Source organism: Macrobrachium nipponense, chromosome 17 (assembly GCF_015104395.2).
Source record: "Macrobrachium nipponense isolate FS-2020 chromosome 17, ASM1510439v2, whole genome shotgun sequence".
NCBI lineage: Eukaryota > Metazoa > Arthropoda > Malacostraca > Decapoda > Palaemonidae > Macrobrachium > Macrobrachium nipponense.
In genome coordinates, this window is record NC_087210.1 from 5,498,725 (window position 1) to 5,523,531 (window position 24,807).

General features: G+C 41.8%; 1 long non-coding RNA gene across 1 annotated transcript in view; it reads right to left on the reverse strand.

Annotated features, from left to right (window-relative positions):
- Positions 1-6,871: 6,871 nt before the first annotated feature.
- The window catches only part of LOC135195997 (uncharacterized), a 56,997-nt gene continuing 39,061 nt past the window's right edge, over positions 6,872-24,807 (reverse strand). The window contains exons 2-3 of the long non-coding RNA XR_010310258.1: positions 10,927-11,023; positions 6,872-7,753 (exon numbers count right to left, since the gene is read on the reverse strand). This is a non-coding gene — a long non-coding RNA (uncharacterized LOC135195997). The remainder of the gene's footprint in view (positions 7,754-10,926; positions 11,024-24,807) is intronic.

Consider the following 24,807-nt stretch of genomic DNA (forward strand, 5'->3'; position numbering starts at 1 on the left):
ATACTCAGGGCGTCCGTAGCGTATGCTAGAGGGTCCATATGGTTTGCCCCTGTAGCGAACATATCTACTTCCAGACCCGGTACTCTCCTACAAACCCTCTTGAAGGATTCCTGGTCCAGTGACCATTCTGACTCCAGGGGGACTGACCGGGACAGTGCGTCTGCTACTACATTGTGGACTCCTGCCAGATGGGTAGCCAATAGATGCCAGGTGTTCTTGTCAGCTAGAGAAAAAGTTGCTATCACCACGTGGTTCACATGACTTGACTTTGAACCACCTCTGTTTATATCGTGTATCACTACTGCACTGTCGAGAGCCAATCTGATAAGTCTCCTCCGGAGGACGGAGCTACATTAAGGTCAGAAACACTGCCATAGCTTCCAGGATGTTGATGTGAAGCTTTTGGAACTGAGGTGACCAAGTTCCCTGAACCTTGTCGTGCTGTGAATAACCTCCCCAACCTGACAGTGATGCGACTGTATGCACCAGTAGGGAACAGGGAGGGAACTGCAACTGCAACTCTTTGGCTAGGTTTCGGCCATTGCCCATGGACGTAGACGTTCCTTGGGAATCAGAGGTACCCGGCCGAACTTATCGCGACACTTGGCATTGGCCTTTGAACGTCAAACTCGATTGATGTCCTTGAGCTTGGCTTTCAACAGAACGTCTGTGACTGAGGCAAATTGGAGCGAGCCTAGGATCGTCTCCTGATTCCTTCTCGAAGCCTTTTTGCATTTTAAGAATTGGCTTGTTACCTTGGCATCCCCTTCCCTGATGGAATGGAAAGATTGTGTGAATCCAAGCCCCAATGGATACCTAGCCACTGGAACTTGGATTCTGGGGCCAATCGGGACTTGGTCCTGTTGATCTTGAAACCTATATATTCCAGGAAAGATATGACCTCGTCCATGGCTTTCACTATAACTTGTCTTTGGCCATCTCCCAGATTAGCTAGTCGTTTAGGTACGCCACCACCAATAAAACCTGAGACCTTAGCTCCTGCACCACTACCTCCGCCAGTTTCGTGAAAACCCTTGGGGCTATATTCAGCCCGAAGGGCATCACCTTGAAGGAATAGGCTTCTTTCCCTAGTTTGAAGCCCAGGAATGGATGGAAGTGCCGAGCCATCGGGACATGATAATAGGCGTCTGTAAGATCTATAGAGGTGGTGATGCCCCCACGGGGAAGTAAGGCCCGTACCTGAGAGATGGTCAGCATTTAGAACTTGTCGCAAGGAATGTACAAGTTTAAACGGGACAAGTCTAAGATCACCCTTCTTTGGTCGGTCCCTTTCTTTGGGACACTGAATAAACGACTCTGAAATTTCAAGTTCTTTGTCCCGGAGACTGCTCCCTTCTGGAGAAGATCCCTGGAGTAATCCATCAACCCTTGGGTTGGATGCTGATAGATGGATACTATGCTTTCTGCTCAGCTGCTGAACCCCCAACGATGTTAAAAGAGATACAGCCTGCCTCCTCTTTGAGGAACTTCATTGAGATGATGAGGGTCGGGTTCCTTTTCTGACCATGCACCTCTAGCTCGCTCTTGGGCTTCTGTTCCTCCACGCTGACGAAAGGGGCCTCTAGCCCTGCAACCCCTAGCAACCTTGGTAAAAGGCTGAAATACCCGATTCTCATAGACCGGTTTAAAAGCAGGCGACACTGAATACAGTGGGGGAACCTGTTGGCTAGCCGACGGCGAAAGGAGACAAATTGATGCTGTTGCCGAGGCTGAGCCTTAGAAGATGAAGGTTGGGGAAATTGCTGAATTAGAACAGCTTGTAGCACAGGATGCTGTTGCGGAACTTGGAAAGGTTGGTACCTTCTTTGACCCTTCCTAGCCCTAAAACTGGAGGAAGAAGACTCTAATTTCCTTTTGAAAGGAATGCCCCAACGCAATCTGATGCTTTGATTAAAACATGATGCCTCATTCTGAACCTCGTTTACTGCCGAAGCTGGGAAGAGATCTGCACCCCAGATTGAGGAAGCCAGAAGCTTGTTGGGTTCGTGCTTGATCGTAGCCTCGGATAGAACATGCTTCCTGCCATTTCTCTTAGTAACCGGAAAGCCGTACGAGTCACATTGCATGCTTAAAAGTAACTACTCCGCAATGACCTTAAACAGCGGTTCATGAGCGTACTCCAGAGCCGCCGTCTCCGTCATCACTAGAGAGTTAAGAGACCTTGCAAGACATGTCCTAGCATCAAATTCGGCTTGGATCAGTGCGTCTGACAGAGGCGCTCACTAAACAAGTTGATTGCACAGTTTGGCTTAAGCTTGCCTACCGAGAATGTAGCCGGCAAACTTCCCACAAATTCTCCCTACCTGGGAGTAGCAATGATGTGGGATCTGTCTCGCTAAGCTGGGGCTCTTCCCAAGTCACTGCCTGAAGGGTAAGTCCTGTTACCTTTTATGTAAAAGGTAAGGAGTTCCCGTCATCAGACGTAAACATCGTGAAAGGGCTTTTAAATGCTGTTACCTTAGTATTTGAGCAGATCCACTTCTAGGCTCCATATCCATACTTGATGAGCCTGATTGCTAGAAAGGATAACAGTCCCCTTGGAGACCTTGTCCTTCCTAATCGAAGCTGCCTCCATAAGCCTAACATAACCTATAAATGGTGGCCATAACCTTTCGGGGAAGAACTCGAAATCCTCGAGTCTACGTGTACCACAACCTTCTGCAGTCAACATCCCGCTAACAAACGGTGCGAAGTTCGCTACCCTCCAGGGATCACCAGGGTGGAATGGAGGGAGCGTGGACCCGTCAGGCATGCTCTGACCTTGCACCAAGTTACTAGGAGGTGCCAGAACTGCCGACTCCTGTCTGAGACCTGCAATCAGGGAGTCCTGCGCACCTAAACTTTTAAAAACACAAACAACCCTTTCAAACCTTGCTGCGACTGAACTGACTAAGCTAGCAAGACCACTGACCTGATTTAAAATATTCGTGTTGAACAGGTCTTTGCCGACTAAAGGGGAACCTTCCAGCCCTCCCTACAGTACCTTATGAGGTATCCGATCTCAAGACGTTGAAGGGATGGGACTTGAGGGGCAATGGGAAGAGTTCTCTCCTTAAGGCCTTGGATTTGCAGGCTTAGAAAAAAAATCTCAGCCTAGGTTTAATATGTGTAGGAACCTCTGGCACCTGCCCAGGCCTTGGCTTTGTGTCTGATTGGCTTTTAAGCAAGGTTTTACCCAAAGGTTTTCTCTTTAATCTAGGAATCACAGAGAAGGAATGCGACCTGGGAGGGGGCAAACCTCCTGTGAAACCCATGAAGGAATTGGGAGTAAAGGGAGAGGAAGAATCAGAGTCACTCGAGGAAAGACTCCGGTGACCAACTAGGCTAGCCTCATTAACACTGTTACCTGTAACCATATCTAGTGTAACGGGCAAATCCTCACTACTTCAAGTGAGACTACTTCCAAACCAAGGTCCAGCAACTCTGCCTCTTGCTGTTCCATAACTGAATCTTGAATTGATTTGATAATTGGTGCTGCGACTTTTGGGTCAACGTATCTGGCAGCTTTCCCGGCTGGGAAGGCTGCCATATCTTGAGGTAGAATATAAGGCTTAGCTTTCCCTACGTTCTGTCCAAAACCTCCAACCCAGATCTTGAGGGTGGAGAGTGCAGCATGCTTAACAGACTGCTCCGTCTGTAATGCAAGGAATGTGTCAATTTCGAGTAAAATCTTTGAACATTATCCTTACTATGTTGATTAATTAATGTAATTTAATTAAAGAAATTTTTATTATTTATTATTTATTTATTTTTTTTTCTTTATTTTTTTTTTTTATTTATTTTCTTTAATTTATTTATTTATTTATTTATTTATTTTTTTTTTTTTTTTTTTTTTTTTAATTTATTATTTTTTTTTATTTTATTTTTTTTTTACACTAACAAAAGTAGTGTAATATAATTCCATCACAATATGCATAGAACAAGCAGTGCGGTAACTTACCGAACAGGTAACCTGTTGTACAAGGCGTAGCAGGCAAAGCAGTTTTCGTGATGCCAGACTACGGAACCGGTAAGCAATACTGCGCACGGGGCATGGTTCCGGCAAACATCATGGTTGCACGGATCCTGTGGACCGGCAACCAGACACTGAGTGGCCTGTAAGTGCAATAACATATAAGAACAATTGCACAGACTTATTAGGATTATTATTATAATAATGTCATATGCCGGAGCATTCAGGACTGAAAATAATATATATATATAAAAATATATATGTATATATATATAGTTCATATATTTACGTCCCGGGGACTGTGTAATAATTAAAACAACCCGGAGCTGTATGACCCGGAGTGGGGGGTACACGAAGTAACCCGGGACGGCCACATGAACTCGCAAGTTCCGTGGCAAAAGAAAGGAAAATATATATATATATATAATATATATCATATATATATATATATTATATATATATAATTATATATATATATTATATATTTTAGTCCCGGGGACTGTGTAAGAAATAAAACCACCCGGAGCTTTATGACCCGGGGTGGGGGGTACACGAGTAACCCGGACGGCCACATGAACCCGCAAGTTCCGTGGCAAAAGAAAAGAAAATAAAAATAAAAATAAAAAAAGAAAAGAAGTAAAATAACAAATATCATATCTCCGCCTACGGAAGAGTAACTTCCGTAAACATAGCCCTCAACGACTACCGGAGAAGCCGGAATCTAAATCTGCCTTATGCGGAGAGGGAATGTTTTAGGCGGATGGATGTAAGCTCCGGGAGCTGAAAGAAGCAGAGCGCAACAAATCCATGGAAGCCGAGGCTGCATACGCAAAGCAATCATCAACTCCGGAGGCGGTCGGCTGAGAAGCGACACCCACTAACCTAAGGTCCTGGAGGACCCTCTACATCCCCCCCTCTGCTGATGGAACGGCTGTCAGCGACAACCGAGGCGAGAGGAGCACCCAACCTACTGAGACCCAAGTGAGGGGGAGGGGGGGGAGGGAGGGCTGATGGGGTGACGATCACGTGAGCAGCGTACCCTCGCAAATAAAAGATCACGAGGAAAACGCAGGCATAGCCTATGTAGGCTAACTGACCTAACATCCAACATATACATAGAGAAAATAAATCAATTACTTAAAGCTAAAAGAAAATCATGCTTTAACACGGGAGAAATGAAAATAAACTTACGTAAAATATAAAACCGCAATGAAGGCCACTCGATAACGGTGGGCGCAAAAGGGAAAAACTACTTGCCTACTGACAAAATGATAAGAAACGGCAAGCTGACTAAAAGAAAAAAGGGAAAATTCTTGAATGAAATAAACCAAACTTAAAAATAACAGGGGGGGGGGGGGGGTGGATAAACGCGAAGCACGAAATAAAGAAACGTGCTCGAATGAAGACCCCGTGAAAAAACATGAAAATAATGAAAATAACAAAACATAAACGAAAATAGGATCGACTAAAAACTGCCACCCAAGAAATAAATAAATAAATATATGTACTGAAATATCACATGTTACAAGCAGAGAGGAAGACCACTCTAAATCGGTACAATTCAAGGATAAGCCGTAAAGGCGACTTGCCGCCCGCCCGCTACTTATAAGTGACGCCTAATAAAATCCTAAATAAAGGCAAAACGAAAGGCAAATTCACTCTCTAAATATTGAAAAAGGGCGGAACCAGTACTTAACTTGGGTGAAGAGGTAGATTGACGATCCGTAATCAAGAATAAAAATAAAAGAACAAATAGCTATATTTGAACGTAACGAACACGATAAGGCTATCGATAAGTATGACGTCACAGACGCCTTCAACGGGGTAGCTAGGTGTGACCTATGGGTCGGCTCCCCGTATTTAGGGTCTTTTGATGAGGAAAAGGCTAATTGGAGGGGTTGCTGTGGTAGTGTTTAACACTCGCCCCAGTTTTATACCGACACCTTTTATATAGGTGAGCGAGTCAGAAGCTTCTGACATGTCCAATTTAGCAGTTCTCTGGTATTATAGCAATATTCTACTAGAAATAGTGCTAAAGCAGACATATTTCACGGGAGCGACACGGCTGAGCCCAGAAAAACTTTGTTATTGGAATTTTGGGATAGTAAGTTATCTCTACAACTTGATGAGTCAACTTTTGGCAGCTCCAATCTTCTCATGGCATATTTGAGGTACGTATTACAGTCAAAGTCAAAAGGACATTATTGATGAATGTTTGTTTGCCAAATATCTCACAGCTGATGCGAAAGGTGAGAATTTTATAATATGTGCAGCAGTAGTTTGAAAAGCACAATATGTATACCTCTTAGCAATATTACTGCAGTGGCTACTGATGGTGCACCAGCAATGGTGGGTCGGTACAGAAGATTTGCAAGCCTACTCAAAGAGAAAGTGCCTGATGTACATACTGTACACTCTGTACTGCACAGACAACATCTTGTAGCCAAGAAAATAAGTGATGGACTGCATGATTCTTTGAAAGTGTGCATCAGGACAATTAACAAAATCAATGCACATCCACTTAACTCATGATTGTTTGCACTGCTGTGCGAAAAGAATTATGGTATATATAAGCAATTACTCCTGCACACTGAGGTAAGGTCTCTCTCTAGGGGTCACAGCTTGCAAAGACTTCTTGACTTATATGACTCAACTGTTCAGTTCCTGGCAGACATGGACTCATCTTTATGTGAAGAGTTAAAAAAATGCAAAAATTCCCTGTTCTATTTAGCAGACCTCTATTTTAAATTTAATGAGACATAAAACCAACTGCAAGGTAAAGATGTTACCATCATTCAGGCCAGGACAGTTTTACTAGGATTCCAAGGCAAGCCTAACTTGTTTAGAGCTTCACTGTCATGTAGAGATTTTCAGCATTTTTCAAACTTACAACAGATACAAAGTGAAAGCATTCCTGATGGGGACATAGAAATTTACATGACTCATTTGGAGAATTTAATTGAAGACTTTAAAGTGCCACAAAGGATTCTAACTCCTTTTGATGTTCAAATAAGGAAGAGGAATTCATTGACATGACTGTGGACCTTGAGCAAGTGCCTTGTTCAGAAGAAAAGGTCTCCATGAATTCTGGATCAACGAGAACAACGTTACTAAATACCCTTAGCTTTGTGCAGTGGTTCTGCCATTATTACTTGCTTTCCCAAGTTCTTACATGGTTGAAGCTGGTTTCAGTCATGCAAATGCAGTCTTAAAAAAACAACAGAGTAGACTGAACCTGGAAGAACGAGGTAACCTACGGCTGAAGCTCACCAACCTATAACTAATATCAGTATCCTTGTTGAGTCCCATCAAGCACATCCTTCACATTAATGATGTCAACAGTGGAAGAAGAAAATGGTATGTTGCATTGAGAATCAAGTTACTGGTGCATCTAAATTTCTAAACATTTTCTTACAGTGTATTACATTTTTATCATACTGTATGTCAAGTACTAAACTAATACTACTATAATTGATTGTGACATTGTTCTTTTTGTTTTTCATTGAATTATTAATAGTAATTAAATGCTAGGCTAGGGGGTCGATAGAAAATTTGAAACTTCATTGGGATGTCAATGAGTTAGAAGTTTGAGAACCCCTGATCTAGACAATGACTCAAAGAATTATGGTCACAGGACCATTTTTCTGTCATCTGTAATAACAGCAACTTCGATAAACAAAAATATTGGTGTCTCGAAGTTATTCTTGTACAACATATATAACTGTAAAATTCCAAAGTGAGAGATGTCCATTTCGCTTGTCCTATCTATGCAACGATTTCCTGAAAAGAAATTGTTAATATCACATCAAACTGAGATATTTTGGCTTACAAGTTATCAAGATGAAAAAAAAGTGGTCCTTTGAAACCTGCAGGGGTTAGGGGTGCAAGCCCAGGGAAAAGAAATTTACAAAACTCGACCTACCAAACCTTGTTCTAATACTTTACAATGTATTGTTGATTATAAACTTTACTGATGAACATGTGATTACTCACCAAAATATAAAATATAATCTGTACACAAATTAAATTACAATACAGTGCAATATACCCTCATTTAATGAACAGTACAGTATCAATAATACAGCAGATTCATACCATACCTTTAAGACACTATGATATTACAATAAGTACAGTACTGTAGTTTAATTTTTATACCATATAGAATTTCGATGGAATGGGTACCTGTTACAAAGAGAGGAACATCATGTTGGAAGACACATGATGGAAATGTTCTGACATACGATGGAAATGGAAGTGCGGGGTAGAAGAAAGAAGGGAAGACCAAGAAAGAAATGGCATGATGGTGTAGGGGAAGATATGTTATGGAAAGGTATTAACAAGAATGATGCACAGGACAAAAATCGATGGAGACGACTCATTCAAAACGGCGACCCCATATAAAAATGGGTTTAAGCTGGGAAGAAGATAGAATTTATTGCATTTATAAAAAATATCAACAATACTAAATGAACAGCATCACAGTAATCTTAAAAATACCACTCACCTTATACATATGTAAAGCTATGCTAATACATATCCTTTGCCACTTCGAGTCTCACAAGATAACTAGGTGATACTGAACAGATGATGATGATGATGATGTAACAAACATGTTGATACAGTTTGCCAGAACTGGCCCTAAGCTGGTGCCCCAGGCAAGCTGAACTTTGGCACCCTTACAAGAATAATTTTCTTAAAATATTCACATGGAAAAAAACTGAAAATATAGGATGGAGTGTATTACAATATACAAGCTATAGTAAATAGTTCAAACATGGCATCAAGGTTTCAAATCCTTTCATTAATGAAGTATCTAGGAAAGAGACACCTTTACGACTGTATATCTACATTACTGGCAATGCTCACACATTGTTACAAACACTGAGTGGAGGATGGTTGAGTGAGAGAAAGTGCGAAGGGTGCAGTGGATCTTCTAGATATCTGTACTATGGCCTCTGCAGAACAGTGTAAGCAACAGAGGCTATAGCTCTTCAGATTTCAGTTACAACCCAGCAAGTGACTTATAAATCAATTTTACTGACTTATAAATCAATCTAGTATAATCAAATTCACTTTGACAGTCAATGAATACTGACAAAGTTAGTGTACTGTATTCATGGTACAATTACGCTGTTAAATATTGCATTACTTTACGAAATATATCGTTTGGACAGTTTTTCTTGTTTATTTTCCTTACAATGATTAGTTTGAGAATTTTTTTATATTATGAAAATTGGAATCTATTATCACAAGTAAAAAATAGAACAGCATGGAAAAACCTTGTTTTATGCAGGTTTTTAAGTATTTTATCCAAATCATTATGAAATATTATGTTTAGATATGAACAGTCCTACCAACCCTGTCAACAGAGTACCATCTGTAATAAAGATTATTTTATGCAAATAATACACGAGTGAGTAGAGTTTGGCTTATCTAATGTTATCAGGTTATCACTTGTTTAAAGATCTTTCTGTTAAAAGAAGAAAATGTTATTTTAAGTCAGCATAAGAAATACTAGCTTCCTTTTCCTGCTTATTTTTTTACTTCTAAAAATGGGCTCTAAATCTAATTCAGCAGCTAATTCTTTAGCTGATTCTAGAGCCATTTCATATCCATTTGCACAATAATTAAGTGATCAGAGACTACATAATTTGTTAATGAAACTGCAATAAAGAGTTTCACAGAGTTGTTCTGCATAGTTTTACTGACAATATTTACTCTGCCTAAGACATCATAACCAGACGTTCATCATAACTCTTGTTACAAGTCTTTGCTTCATGTAGCCTTGTAGGATCAGAAGCAAGCATTTCTGATAGCTCATAAAGAGCTTCTGCGATTCCTTGTCTTTGTCAGCTGTTTTTCAGATTTGTGTTCGATCACCATAACAGAAAGAATTGATCAAAATGTTCTTGAAAATTTGACTGGACTCAAGAATTTTAACATTTTGTTTTTTATTTCTTTTAATTTATAATTTTCAAATTTTTTCCTTTTTATTTGGGAGATCCCAAACATGACATGGCAGTTTCCTTGATGGCATCCCCCAAAGCACATTGCCCTGTGGGGTTTTTCCATATGTATTATAAGGCTCATCTTCTGAATATCATAAGACTAATATGTACCATGTAAAGATATTTTATGCCTGTATGTCCTATACAAGCCATCAGTGTTTAATTAAATAGTCACAAAGCTCAAAATATATTCCATTAATTGATACAAATTCCATGAGTTTAAGACCCAATAATTTCAACGGGCAACGGTAGTTATAACCCAAACTAAAGTATCCTAAGAGGATCTTCGTAGACTAGAACCAAATGTCTGTGTGATTTAATCAGACTTCTTGCCAAAATTTTATTTAGTTCACAACTATAAGTATTAAAGTATTTAAAAAATTAGACTCCAGTGTAAATTTCATCAATAAAAAATAATTGGGCTTAGCTATTACATTTAGAGCCATTTCAATATTCTGACAATCTGATAAACAACAGTCCTGTCTCTGACCATGATTTGTTGTATATTCTCAAAAAGTACAGTATGCCATAATTAGCTCAATCCTTCTAATATTTTTATATAGTAAAGTATTACACTAAAAGTGACCCATAATTACTAGGAAAATGCCACAAAAATTAAACTAGACTTAGAGAACTTGAATCTCCATTCCAATGTTTTTTATATAAATGTTATGAATCCTAAAATCATCTACTTACCTCATCCCTCTCTCTCCTTATTGAGATGACACTCCACCCATCAAATTAACTTTAACTATCTGAATATTCAATTTCATTACATATTATCATTACATCCTAGACCTCAAACCCAAAACTTTTTAAAGATTTCTTTTCATAAAAGCAAAACCTCTAATCTGTATTTTTGGCTCCATCTGAACAACTATTTCTATCCCAACCAAAAAATTAAATTTCCCAAAACATCTCATTTCAATTTAATAAAACACCTACCTTTGTTAATGTGCTATACTACTTCTTTGGATTACTGTATTTTCTTAAAATCTGTCAACTGCTTCTTTCTTTCACGAACTAGCCAGTTGTAGATCACCTGAAAACACAAGGAACAAATAATTTAAAATTAAGATATTTTTGCTTGCAAGGAGTCCAAATAAAAACATAAGCAGTGAAAATATGACTGTGGTGGGCTGGAACCTGGGTAGAAATGAGAAGGGATATAGTTTAAGGTTAATCCTCTGAAGCTAATCTCTGTAAGAGGGAAAGACTTAACATAGAAATTTATCTATAACATAATGCTTTGCTTGCACCAAATGTAAATAATGGTTACTTTAGCAGAATCTCTTCCTTGTAAATACTATTTTAAAAGCTACTAGTAGTGATAGAGTTTCAAATGTTTTGTTTCTTCCTAGTCCCCTCACCAAAATGTCGAATTGTACATCCTATCTTTGAGTTCCTGTAAATCAGTCTAAAAAAACCCTCCCCAAACAAATGCTTGAAACCCTCTAGTCTGGGCAACACAATATAAAACTTAGGATAAAATTTGATTTTAAAAATTTCAATCACCCAATCTCCAACTCAAAGCCTAAAAAAAAATTAAATACAATATCTTGTAGGCTTTTTCCTCCTAAAATAGTGCATACCTGGTTTTCCCCAAACCAAATTTTGTGTATGTATTGTTTTTGCAACACTAATTTTATGACCTACTAACTTGATCTTATATAGTTTAAAATAAATATAGATACAACCACCCATACTAAATTAAAAATAGAGGGTATCTGGATGTTCCAAATTACTTTTTGTAAGGAATGAAGGTCACAGCCAATGGCCATCAATCTTATTTCACTGTGAGTTCAAAATCTATTGATTCAGTCTTTATCCAGTTCCTTGAAGTTTTACAATATAAATGTTAGGTGACTTGTGGCAATGGCTTATGCAACTTTTGAAATATAGAGGATCAATAAGATCAAGTTAGTAGGTCATTCAATCAGTTGCAAAAACAATACGTACACAAAAGCTGGTTTTGGGGAAACCAGGTATGTACTATTTTAGGATGACAAAGCTTATGAGATATTGTATTTGATTAATTCTTTTTGACTTTCAGTTTGAGATTGAGTGACTGTCTTGCTGAAAAAGTTCTTAGTTTATTACAGGAAGCTCACTAGCTATATCATGGCTAGCTGCACTAACTAGATACCATATAATTCTAATGGATTTTCACATCTGAGTTTTTTACAAGTACTGGACACTTGATCCTAAATTCATACATGGATAAATATATAATTTTTGTCATTTCTGTAGGTCTTTCAACAACAGATTTCATCTAATCATTTTCAACATCCGATTGAATATCAAAATTCATTTCATAAACTGTCTAGATAATAAAACACACCTTCAGCAGGTCATAACTTCTGAAAATTTTCACTATCTGAAATGAGATTAATGTACAATGACTCATGTCCCTTACGGTGAATTTTGGATTTCTTTGACAAAATGGCAGAATGCAGCAACAACTAAGAATACCCAAACACTTTATAAAATACAGGAACTATTAATTTCTGTAACTTTAGTACAGTGCAAAAAAAATCTTATAATACTTTTAGAGCAGTCCACAAACACAATCAAATTTTCCTTGCATCAATCTTCAGCTATTTCAATAATTAAAAAAAATGATATTTTAATGATAATATAAGGTTTCACATATATACTTAACAAACAATTACACTAGCTGTACGCTTTCTTACCTGGCAGTCGAAAATTTTAATTCCTGGCGGCGTTAGCAGCGCTGCCATTGTCTGTGTAGGTGATACAGATCCCGCCCACTTTCGGGAATACCTGGTACTGCTGAGCTTTAGACTTCAATTCGTTGAGCCGCAACGTTGATATGTGGGGAGGAGGGAGGGCTCTGGTTATGTAATTGTTTGGTAAGTATATGTGAAACCTTATTTTATAATTAAAATATCATTTTCACATGAAACCTTATTTTATAATTAAAATATCATTTTCACATAAGTGACTTACCAAACAAAAACACTAGCTGACTCCACATATATGGACAGCTTTGAACAAAAAACAACAGTTATGAGCTCACATTATATATAATGTCTGCAGTACCTTATCTTGTGAGAGAGCAGCTATAGGTAGATACTACTGCCTTTGGTCGGCGCTCTCATCACATGTAGGAGACGTGGCAGTAAAGGCCAGGGTCGTCCCTACTAATGGTGGGATTTTTGCAATCATGGAAGTTCACCGATGATTGACAAAAACAATAATAGTTTGCCCTTGCCCTGGGTGAAAAGACCAGATAACACAACACAACACCATCACCTACACTAAAAACCATATGATACCCTTAACCAGATACAAGAACTGGTGGGTACTCCAGGTACATATAACCCCAGGCTTCCCATAAACGCAAAACACCTCAAACTCAAGGCGAGGAGACAGTAGAGGGTAAACACCAGTTCCCCCTATGCTTCCTCTCCCAACACCATTTCCACTACTGACACCTGGTGAAGAACTTATACAAGGTGAAAAAATCTTCAGTTTTCTGGATTGGACAATTACAACGTTAGCCAGAAAATTGAAGATTGCCAGTCTCTGGATAAGGATTTTTTCAGCAGACTGGGTCAATCTGTTGTCCTGTGTGGACAGGAAAGCGAGACACGGTTCAGTGTAATTGGCTGCCTTATTCACTATGGGAGTACAAGAAGAGAGAACGGCGGTGCTCCTTCACATCTCTAGGAGTAACCACGAAACAAACATCGGCTTTGTTGTTCTCCCCCGAGTAAACTTCACCTGTTTCCAGAAGAAACCGTCAAGCATGTACTGTCAGACCTTGAGAACAAGTCCACCAATGATCTTGTCTCAATCAGTGAGAAGACCTAGGGAACCTCAGGCGACAGGACCCAAAGCTTCACCTTTCCAAAAGCACACCTTTCGAGGAGGTAAGTCGAGGTGGCAGCAGAGACCAAAGACTAACCTACGAACCACCTCCAAGTCTACCAAGTGACCTCTCTTTAAGACAGATAAATGATCGAAAGGTCCTTCACCCACCAGTGGGGGGCAAAACTCCACAGCTACTGGATCCACCACTGTCCAATACACCTGTCTGTTTGACAGCATACTCTACGGAATCAATAAGAGCTTTGGCTTTAGCCAAAGACGTAGAAGAGCTCATCAGCCAAGAGGTCATAGAGGAGGTAACAGACACAAACTCCCCAGTGTTTTACAAACGGCTCTTTGTAGTCCCCAAGGTATCAAGGGGATGGAGACCTGTTTTGGACGTAAGCGCTTTGAACATCCTCGTCCGGAAGAAGAAATTCTGAATGGAAACCAGTCGATCAGTAATGTCAGCCATCCAACCGGGCAACTGGATGGTATCTCTCGACCTGAAGGATGCATACTTCCATGCCCCCGTTCATCAGAACTCCAGAAGAGGAGTCTTCCAGTCCAGAGCCCTCTGCTTCGGTCTGCCACACACCTCAAGTATTTACTCGGATTCTCGCTCCTCTGGGAAAATGGCTGCACTTGATGAGGATCAACACAGCCTTTTACTTAGACGACTGGCTCCTGAGAGCCGGATCCAGTCGTCCATGTGTGAAGGACTTGGAGAAGACGCTTACTTTGACACAACAATTGGGTATCTTAATAACCACTGAGAAGTCCCAATTGATTCCTACTCAGAGGATTCTTTATTAAGGATGATTCTCTCTAGCTTTTCGGGTTTTTCTCTCCCTGAAGAAAAAAGAATCCTGCCTGTCGCCAGTCCAACAGTTTCTGGTTCGCCCATCCTGCTCAGCTCTCGAATGGATGAGCCTAGTCAGGCTTCACTGGAGAGTTTAAGTCAGGACGCCTACACATGAGGCCGCTTCAGTTCTTCTTGAAAACAAATTGGTCCCAAAAGACACAGTCGGACTCACTAGTTTTCCCCCTGATGGAAGAGATAACGGTGGATCTTTGTTGGTGGCTTTCGAGGGAAAGATTACAAGAAGGAATTCCCCTAGTCGTGTCGAACCCCGACCTGCAGTACTTCTCAGATGCCTCAGCCAGCGGATGGGGAGCCCTCCTAGGAGCCAAGAGAGTATCAGGTCTGTGGACAGAATGAGAAAGACCTTGCACATCAATGGGAAGGAATTGAAGGCCATCCTTTTAGGAGTACAAGCGTTTGACCTTTAGTCACTGGAGGAAACATAGCAGACTACTCGGCCAACACCACAGCATAGTCGTATGTGCGGAAGCAGGGAGGGACCCACTCGTTCTCTCTCAGCAAGATAGCGGAAGATATCCTCACCTGGACGAACGAGAAGAGGATCACCCTTCTTCCAAGACTGCATAAGGGAGAATGAACATGATTGCAGACGAACTGAGTCGGGTAAATCAGGTGTTACCAACAGAAAAGACTCTGAACAAGAGTGTGTGACAGGGCCTCTAGAAGCTTTGGGGAAGACCATCAGTAGACCTGTTCGCCACATCGAGGGACAATCGCCTTCCTGTTCTCCTATTCCAGAACCACTAGCGTGGAGAACAGATGCAATGCTGTGTTAAAAATCAGAAAGGATTGATATTTGTGTCAAACTGTGGGGAATAGCCGTTCGGTTGTTAGCTTCGCTCGGAGCTTTATCTATTTTTCTTAATAAATTAAAAGTAAATAACTTAATGTTACTTAATATAGTAACTATTAGCGTTAATGATAAGTAAAATGAATAATAAAATTAAAACTTATGAATTACATTACTTAAACTAGTAATTGCCCAATAGGCCTTAAGTTCGCGCGTGCGTAATATGTACCTGTCAAAGGTAAGAAGTAAATTACCTCAGAGGTTACCACAGCCACGGCGAACAGTTACAGTAAGAGTTTCTCATTAGCAAGGCCGGCTTCTACATTGTAAAAGGGAATTAACCCAGAACAAAACTCAACGTTCTAACTCCAAGACAACGACAATTTTGGAATACGTCAACGTCAACATTTGTGATAAGTGCTTTACATTATTATGTATCTTTGGCCATGTCTAGGGAAAAAGGTAATGTATGGCAATGTCAGAAAGTTTTATTAGTGGATCTACTCTTTAATGTAAGTTGTTTTGGTTGCTGAATAATTGTTTTGTTTATTAAATATAAGTAAGATTGAAATTAAAATAAATTCCAATATAATTCCAAAATTGTCGTGTATTCCATATAATATTTCGGAGGTAAATATGTGTTTATCGTTCGGTGAACTAAGTGATTTTTTTAGAAACGGCTAACTGGCTAACTGTCGCTCGGTATTTCGAATGGTAACCAATATGGAACTCAAGAGCGACGTAATTAGTAACTTATATTATGTATTATAATCTATTTCATGTTCATATATAATGTACTCTGTAACCAATAAGCATCGATAACTTTAGTTGGGGTGTTATTTTTAAATATTTGCAGGCTATTGATACTAAATCTATTGAGTATAATTAGTTAATCATGTCTGATAAAGAGGAAAAGTTAGTTAACCCTATGAATATTATATCATCCTTGAGGAGGATGCGGGGAGTACACAAACCGAAGGTAACTATTTCCTTAAAGAAGCTAACGGAGCTTCATGGTGATAATAGATTAACTTCTTCCTTTTGTAAGACTCAAATAACTGAAATCGAAAAAGAGATCGAGCAGGTTAAACACTTTGATGAAAAAATTAATAATGTTTTGGAGACATGAAATAATGAACAGTGATGAACAATATTATAATGAGGAGTTAGATAGTCAGGCAGAATATAGCATTCAGGTTAGTATAGAGCTCGACCAATATGAACAATACATAAGTGAGTTAAGTGGGGCTTCTCGCAACTTATCTGCCGATAAAGTTTTAGAAATGATGTCTAGAATGAATATGTCTGATGGGAAACCCCCTCCTTTAGAATGTGGAATCTTTAGTGGAGAGGAGAAAGATAAATTTGCTTTCAATTCTTTCCTTAATCAATTTAATAATGTCATTGGGTCCAGAAAAAATCTGTCCGATTCTGCCAAACAAATATATTTACATGGGTACCTTAGGGGCTATGCCTTGAAGGTAGTTAAGCATTTGACTATTTCTGATTGTAACTACCACTTGGCAATTGAAATGTTTAAAAAAGAATTCCTTGACGTAGATTATATTGTTGACGAGACTTTTAAGAACATTTTGAGGTGCTGCACCAGTGCTGAATATGAATCAAGAATTCTTGTCGGTGAAAGTTTACTTCAACGAAATCAAATCCTATCTGCATGAATTGAAAGCACATAATATTGATTTATTGGAAGTGGGGTCCTCTGGGCATAAGTTTGTGAGTCATATAGTATTTAATGAACTCCCCATACCAGTAAAGAGAGAGTTGGTCACTTAAATAAAATTACCAATTATCCTAATATATCTGACATTCTTTCTAATTATAATGAAATTATCAAAACTTTATCTAAAACTGTTTCCAATAGAAAAAAAGACCCTCACTAAAACCTCTAGTAAACCTAGTCCTAGCAGTTCATTTAAACCTAAAGAAAATAAGGTAGGTGTAAGTACGATTCAAAAATGATATTGTTAAGATACAATAAAGTTTGTTCATACTTACCTGGCAGATATATATATGACTGTATTCTCATGAAGTCCGACAGAATTTCTAAAAACTTACGACACACGTAGTGGGAGTAGGGTGGTTAGTACCCATTCCGCCGCTGGGAGGAGGGTATCAGGAACCATTCCCATTTTCTATCAGATTTCTATCTCCACTGTCTCCTGAGGGGAGGTGGGTGGGTACTTAAAATATATATATCTGCCAGGTAAGTATGAACAAACTTTATTGTATCTTAACAATATCATTTTGTTCATGAAACTTACCTGTCAGATATATATATAGCTGAATCCCACCTTTGGCGGTGGGAGAGACAGAAAAGGATTTAGGAAACATATATATGTAGATGATTGACATCTTGGTTCCTTACCTGTTAGCATAGCTGACTTCGTGATTACTGTCACCCAAGCCTGCATCTGCTTCACTAGAGTTACCAACAAGGTAGAGACCTGTTAGTTGGTGCGCTCTAGATGATCTGCCAACGGGGATGAGACCACAATGTGACTAGATCATGACCATTACTCAAGAGGACAACGAGGCAAAACCACCACCTAAGTTAGCCTAATCAAATACTCCCATATACCAAAGGCTAAAGAAGGGAAGACCGCATCGGCGGCCGACCCTACAACCATAAACCATTGCGAACATTAAAACTCACCTACCCTTTTCTATGGGAAAGGATGAGTGCTACCTCCTGCCCCAAGATAGTGTCTGCGGCGACGTATGGTCCAAGAGAGTAACAGTTCTCATATGTCGTTCTGACCTCCCGTAAATAGTGCGAGGCGAACACCGAGTTACTTCTCCAAAAAGTGGCATCTTAAAATATCTTTGAGAGCCATATTTTTCGAAGAAAGGCTATAGAAGTCGAAATAGCCCTTACTTCATGAGCGTTAACTTTTAAAAGCTTAAAGTCACTATCTTCGACAATAAGCGTGCGCCTCCTTAATGGTGTTCCTCAAAAAGAATGCCAGTGGGCATTCTTAGACATGGGCATATTAGGCCTCTTAACCGAACACCATAAATTCTCTGCAGAACCTCTACACTCCTTTGTCCTACGAAGATATTCTTTAAGAGCCCTAACAGGACACAGGACTCTTTCTGGCTCTTGACCAATGATTTCTGCCATACCTTTTATTTCGAACGTCCTAGGCCAAGGGTTGGAAGGGTTCTCATTCTTAGCCAGGAATGACATACTCAAAGAGCAGATTGCATTATGCCCTTTGAAGCCGACGTGTTTTTACTAATCGCCTGTATCTCGCTAACCCTCTTCGCCGTCGCCAGAGCAGTTAGGAATACAGTCTTCTTCGTCAAATCTCGCAAAGAGGCAGAGTAAATAGGTTTCGAAGCGGCTTGACGTTAAAAACTTGAGAACACGTCCAGATTCCACGAAGGCAACTTAGCATCGGTACGTAGTGGTCTCAAAAGATTTCAGTAGATCATGAAGGTCTTTATTATTAGCCAGGTCAAGACCTCTAGTCGAAAAACTACAGACAAGACACTTCTGTAGCCTTTAATGGTAGACACTGCGAGCTTTAAATCTCGTCTGAGATAAAGAAGGAAGTCGGCGATCTGGCTTACAGAGGTCGTGGTAGAGGAAACTCCTTTCTTCCTACACCAGCTCCTAAAAGCTGCCCACTTCGACTGGTAAAACCCCCGATTGACGAAGGTCTTCTCGCGTGGCGATAGCTTTAGCCACAGGTTTCGAAAAACCTCTCGCTCTGGCCAACTTCTGGATAGCCTGAACGCAGTCAGACTCAGAGCGGAGAGGTTTTTGTGGTACCTCTCGAAGTGGGGTTGTTTGAGTAGATCTCTCCTTAACGGGAGAGATCTCGGAAAATCCACCAGGTAGGACATCACCTCTGTGAACCAGATCGCTGCAGGCCAAAAGGGGGCGATTACGTCAACCTCGTCCCCTCCGAAGCTGTGAACTTTCTCATCACTTCCCCCAGAATCTTGAAGGGGGGAAATGCGTAGAGGTCTAGGCCCGTCCAATCCCATAACAGGGCGTCTACTGCTACTGCCCCCGGATCGAGAACTGGGGAGCAGTAAAGAGGAAGTCTCGTCGTCCTTGCGGTTGCAAAAAACGTCCACCAAGGGGCGTCCCCAAGACTCCACAGCTCCATGGCATACGTCTTGATTGAGGGTCCACTCTGTCGGCAGCAACTGACCTTGTCGACTGAGGAGATCCGCCCGGACGTTCTCGACTCCGGCAATGAACCTTGTCAAGATCGTGATCTCTCTTGCCTTCGCCCAAATCAGAATTTCCTTCGCTAGAGCGAACAGGGAGCGAGAGTGAGTTCCTCCTTGCTTCTTCAAGTATGCCAGGGCTGTGGTATTGTCCGAGTTGACTTGAACCACTCGACGGGAGACTTTGTCCTGAAAGAACTGGAGCGCTAATTGAACCGCTGCCAGCTCCTTGAAGTTGATGTGCCAGGCTACCGTGTTCCCCTCTCCAGGTGCCTTGCCACTTCCTCCCCCCCATAGTGTTGCTCCCCACCCCGTGGATGACGCGTCGGAGAACAACACTAGGTCGGGGTTCCGAAGCTTGAGGGTATATGCCCTCTGAGAGCTTTAACGGATCGAGCCACCATCTTAGATGGCTCTTCACCTCTTCTGAGGATGGTTAGGATCATATCGAAAGTTGTCCTTCTCTGTCCAACTGTCCGACAGGAAGAACTGAAGAGGTCGGAGATGTAGCCTCCCCAGGGAAACAAACTTCTCCAGCGAGGAAATGGTCCCCAGCAGACTCATCCATTCCCTCACCGAGCATGAACTTCTCCCTAGAAGGCTGACACTTTTCTCTATGCCTTGTTGCTGACGTTCCTGGGACGGAAAAGAAAAAAAACCCGAAAAGCCACTGAATCCATCTGAATCCCCAGATACACGATGGACTGTGTTGGGGTCAGATGTGACTTTTCGAAGTTCACCAAAAGTCCCAGGACGCAGCTAAAGACAGAGTCGTTTTCAGGTCCTTCAGGCACCGGGTCTGCGAAGAAGCTCGTATGAGCCAGTCGTCCAGGTAGAGCGAGATCCTGATGTTGGAAAGATGGAGCCACCTCGCCACATTCTTCATTAAGATGGTGAACACTAATGGGGCCGTACTCAGACCGAAACAAAGAGCCCTGAACTGAAACACCTTTCCTTTCAGGACGAACGAAGGTACTTCATAGACTGGGGGTGTATCGGGACGTGAAAGTATGCGTCCTGAAGATCGAGTGATACCATCCAATCCCCCGGTCTTAAGGCCCCTAGAAACTGACTGAGGTGTCTCCATCTTGAACTTTTGCTTTTCTATATAGAGGTTCAGACGACTTACGTCCAAGACTGGCCGCCACCCTCCCGAGTGTTTCGGAACAAGAAACAATCTGTTGTAAAATCCTGGCGTAGCCAGGTCTAAGACCTGTTCCACTGCTCGTTTCTCGAGCATCTGCTCGAGCAGATCGAAAAGAATCCTTTGCTTTTCTTGAGGATACGACGGGGACAAGTCCCTGGGAGTGGAAGTCAGAGGGGGAGGCTTTACGAACGGAATCTTGTACCCCTTCTCTATGATGTTGAGAGACCAGGTGTCTGCCTCTCTTTCTCTCCAGGCTCCTCCAAACAACTGAAGCCTGGCTCCTACCGGTGACTGAAGGCACGATTCTCACTTCTTGCCCCTGGACTTAGCCGGGGCTCTACCTCTAGGAAGACCTCTCCTCCTCGGGATACAGATCTAGCTGAAGATCCTCCACGAAAGGGCTTCTGCTTCTTAAACGACTGAACTCCTGAAGACGTGGAAGGTACAGCAGGACGTCTCGACGACTGCGTCAAAAGGTCTTGAGTTAGCTTCTCCTGCAGACTTACTGCCAGATCCTTCACCAAAGCCTGGGGGAAGAGATGACTCGAGAACGGCGCATACAAAAGTTCTGTCTTCTGTGGCGGGAGAGACAGACTTAGCCGCAAAATTACAATACAGCGATCTCTTCTTCAACACGCCTGCTGAAAAATGAGATGCTAATTCCTCTGAGCCATCCCTGACGGCCTTGTCCATGCATGACAAAACACTGGACAGCTCCCCCAAGCTGATCGAATCTGGCTTACGCGACTGGTTGTCTAGTACTCCGAGACACCAGTCTAAGAAGTTAAATACTTCTAAGGATCTAAACAGACCCTTCAACAGATGATCCATCTCTGACGTAGTCCACGACACCTTCGCTGAGGCTAACAGAGCTCTTCTTGAAGCATCTACAACGCTGGCGAAATCTCCCTGTGCTGACGTCGGAACCTTCAAACCTAACTCCTCACCGGTTTCATACCACATCCCTGCCTTACCGCTAAGCCTAGACGGAGGCAGGGCGAAAGTGGTGCTTCCTTTAGCTTTCCTAGTCTCCATCCAAGTGTTAACTTTCCGGAAAGCCCTCTTGGTAGACAAAGACGTTTTCATCTTAACAAACCCTGGTGTCTTCTTAGCTTTCGACGACGAAAACTGCGATGGAGGAGAAGGAGGAGCAGCAGGAAGGAAGGTATCTCCAAAAGAATCACGGAGCAGCCGAGCCAAAACTAGATAGTCTGAAGAAGACGACGTCGAGGGTTGTTCTTCATCAACCTCTTCCGAAGAACAGCTCAATTCCCCTTCTTCCTTACCCGAGTTAACCTCCGAAGAAAGAGGAAGAAGACCTTTCACTCCAAGTCTCCTATCAGACCGATGACGAGAAGAAGAGGGTAACGTATCCTTAACAGACTCGTTAGCCGATACAGGAACAGCAATCACAACTTGAGTAGAACGCGAAGTCGAAGGAACGAACGGTTAGCGTCATCTAAAGACTCGGGAATAACGTAACCGATCGAGAGCGAACTTCCGTACTCGCGTCCAAGACGCTCTTACGACGATGTCTAATAGCGTCCATCGGAGCGTCAAACCTAGCGTCCCTCCGAGCGTCCAACGAAGCGTCCAAATCAGCGTCCAACGAAGCGATGAGCGGACCGTCCCTCCATCGTCCCTCGAAGCGTCTCTACGTCGATCGTCGCCCGCGAAGATACAGGAATAGACACTTGACGAGCGTCCCGATGAACGTCAACACAAGCATGACGAAGCGGAGCGGTGCGTTCCAAATCCGTCCGTCAGAAACTAAAAGAAAGCATCTTCATCAGAAACGTCGATGTCGGAACGCCGAGCGTCCTCACGTCGAGAAGAGAGGGCAGACTGAAGAAACCTCTCTCTCTCCTGACGTTTACACTTCCACCTCTAGACGAACGCTGGGGAGAACGAAGTCTAGACGACGAATACCATAAACGGGGACGAAAGACGAGCAGGCGGAGAAGACCTGTCTTGATCTCTTGATCGGAAGTCTATCATCCTTCTTACGGCCAGAAAAAACCGTTTCCTTCTGCCTTAAGTAAGCATCCAGTTGTCGCTGCATAGCAAGGATTACCTCCGTCTGCGAAGGATCTATACGAGGAGAAGAGCCATGCCTGCGAGAAGGTGAGGGGCGAGGGGACGCCTTCTTCTTCTCCCAGGAACAGCCTTAGCTCTAGAGCGACTGGGGCGCTCAAAGACGTCCTCATCGGAAGACGACTTAGTCTTCTTCAGGGGCGGAAAGGACACGCTTTCCGGAGAAGAATGCCAATCCGACAAAGCATGACATGAAGCGTCCTGATCTTGAAACGTCCTCTTCAACGGTCGCGAATCCGAACGAGATTCCCACACCCCTTGCGCGGGAGGACGCGTCGGAAGACGAGAAACAATCCTTTAGGACACGTGCTCGAGCACGCTCCTTAGCAGCCTGGGAAGCGTCGACAGGTACTGCTGAAGGGACGTCAGATCGGTGGGGGATCCCCGTAACCCTCCTTCGGCCTTCGACATGCCCTCTCCCTGAGTCCTGCAGAGGTCCCAGCCTAGAGGCGCTATAGGGCCGATCTGACGCCCCCTCCACTTCACTGGGGGCACTATCACTACACTTAGCACTTTCCCTGTTTTCAAGGGCTAGAACCTTAGATTCCAGAGTTTTCAAAGAATCTAAAATAAGCGAAAGGGCATTACCCTCCGCAGACACCACTTGAGGGCCCGAAGGCAACACTACGGGGTTAGGAGTCACAAAATCTAAAGAAGGGTTAGAAGGGGTTACATTATTACCCTGTCTACTACCCGATTTACTCCTGGAGGAAGACCTCCTGATCCTATCACGCTCTAATTTATTAACATAGGATTCATAAGTCTTCCATTGAGCATCATTCAAATTTCACCCCACACTCCGTGCAGCGAAAATCATACCTACACACTTGCCCCCTACAACCTTTACACACTGTGTGAGGATCCACCAAAGCTTTTGGTAACCTCACCTTGCATTCGTCTTTCATACACACTCTGGCACTAGCCGAACTAGAACCTGACATATTTAAGGAAAAAAACCCAAGCCAAAATCAAAAACAATCCAAAGTCACGTATGCCAAGCTATCGATCCAATAACAAATAACCAAAAAGTCAAGAGGATACTCAAGCAAATAAAGTTTTCCAAAATCCTGAGGCGGAGGTGCTGTAAACAGATGTTTACAACACCGGCGACAGAAGAAATCTGATAGAAAATGGGAATGGTTCCTGATACCCGCCTCCCAGCGGCGGAATGGTACTAACCACCTACTCCCACTACGTGTCGTAAGTTTTTAGAAATTCTGTCGGACTTCAGAGAATACAGATATATATATATCTGACAGGTAAGTTTCATGAACAAATTTTAAATTAGCAAATAAAGTAACTAAGTTAATTTGTAAATTGTGTGCAGCTGAAGGCCATACTTTGGGAAAATGTGTTAACTTTAATTATTATAATGATAAATTTGCCAGACTGAGGGAACTTTCACTATGCACTAGATGCGCTGGTTCTGGGCACGAAGACAATGAATGTTACGGGAAACAAAATAAGTTAAGGTTTGAATGTCTGTTGTGTAGAAAGAGGGAACACATAACTCCATTGTGCCCTTCTTTGAATAAAGCTGAACTAACTACTAAAACTAACGTAAGCTTATGTTTTGCTCAGAGAAGTTTGGATGCGTCTCACATTTTACCTACTATGACTTTGTATTTAAGAAATGGTAAAAAAGCTAGGAAAGTCGATGTTTGTTTGACACTGGCAGGTCAGCGGGTCAATGTATTCCGAATCTGCAGCTAAAGATCTTTGTCAGGATGTAGAGGCGTGTATGCTTTGGAATGTGATGTAAGCACATATATAGGGCAAGAAACTAAGGGCTTCAAGCAAATGTCCACTGGAATAAATATAAACAATAATTTAATATTCATACCTTTATTAGTTGACAAATCGCTCAATGTA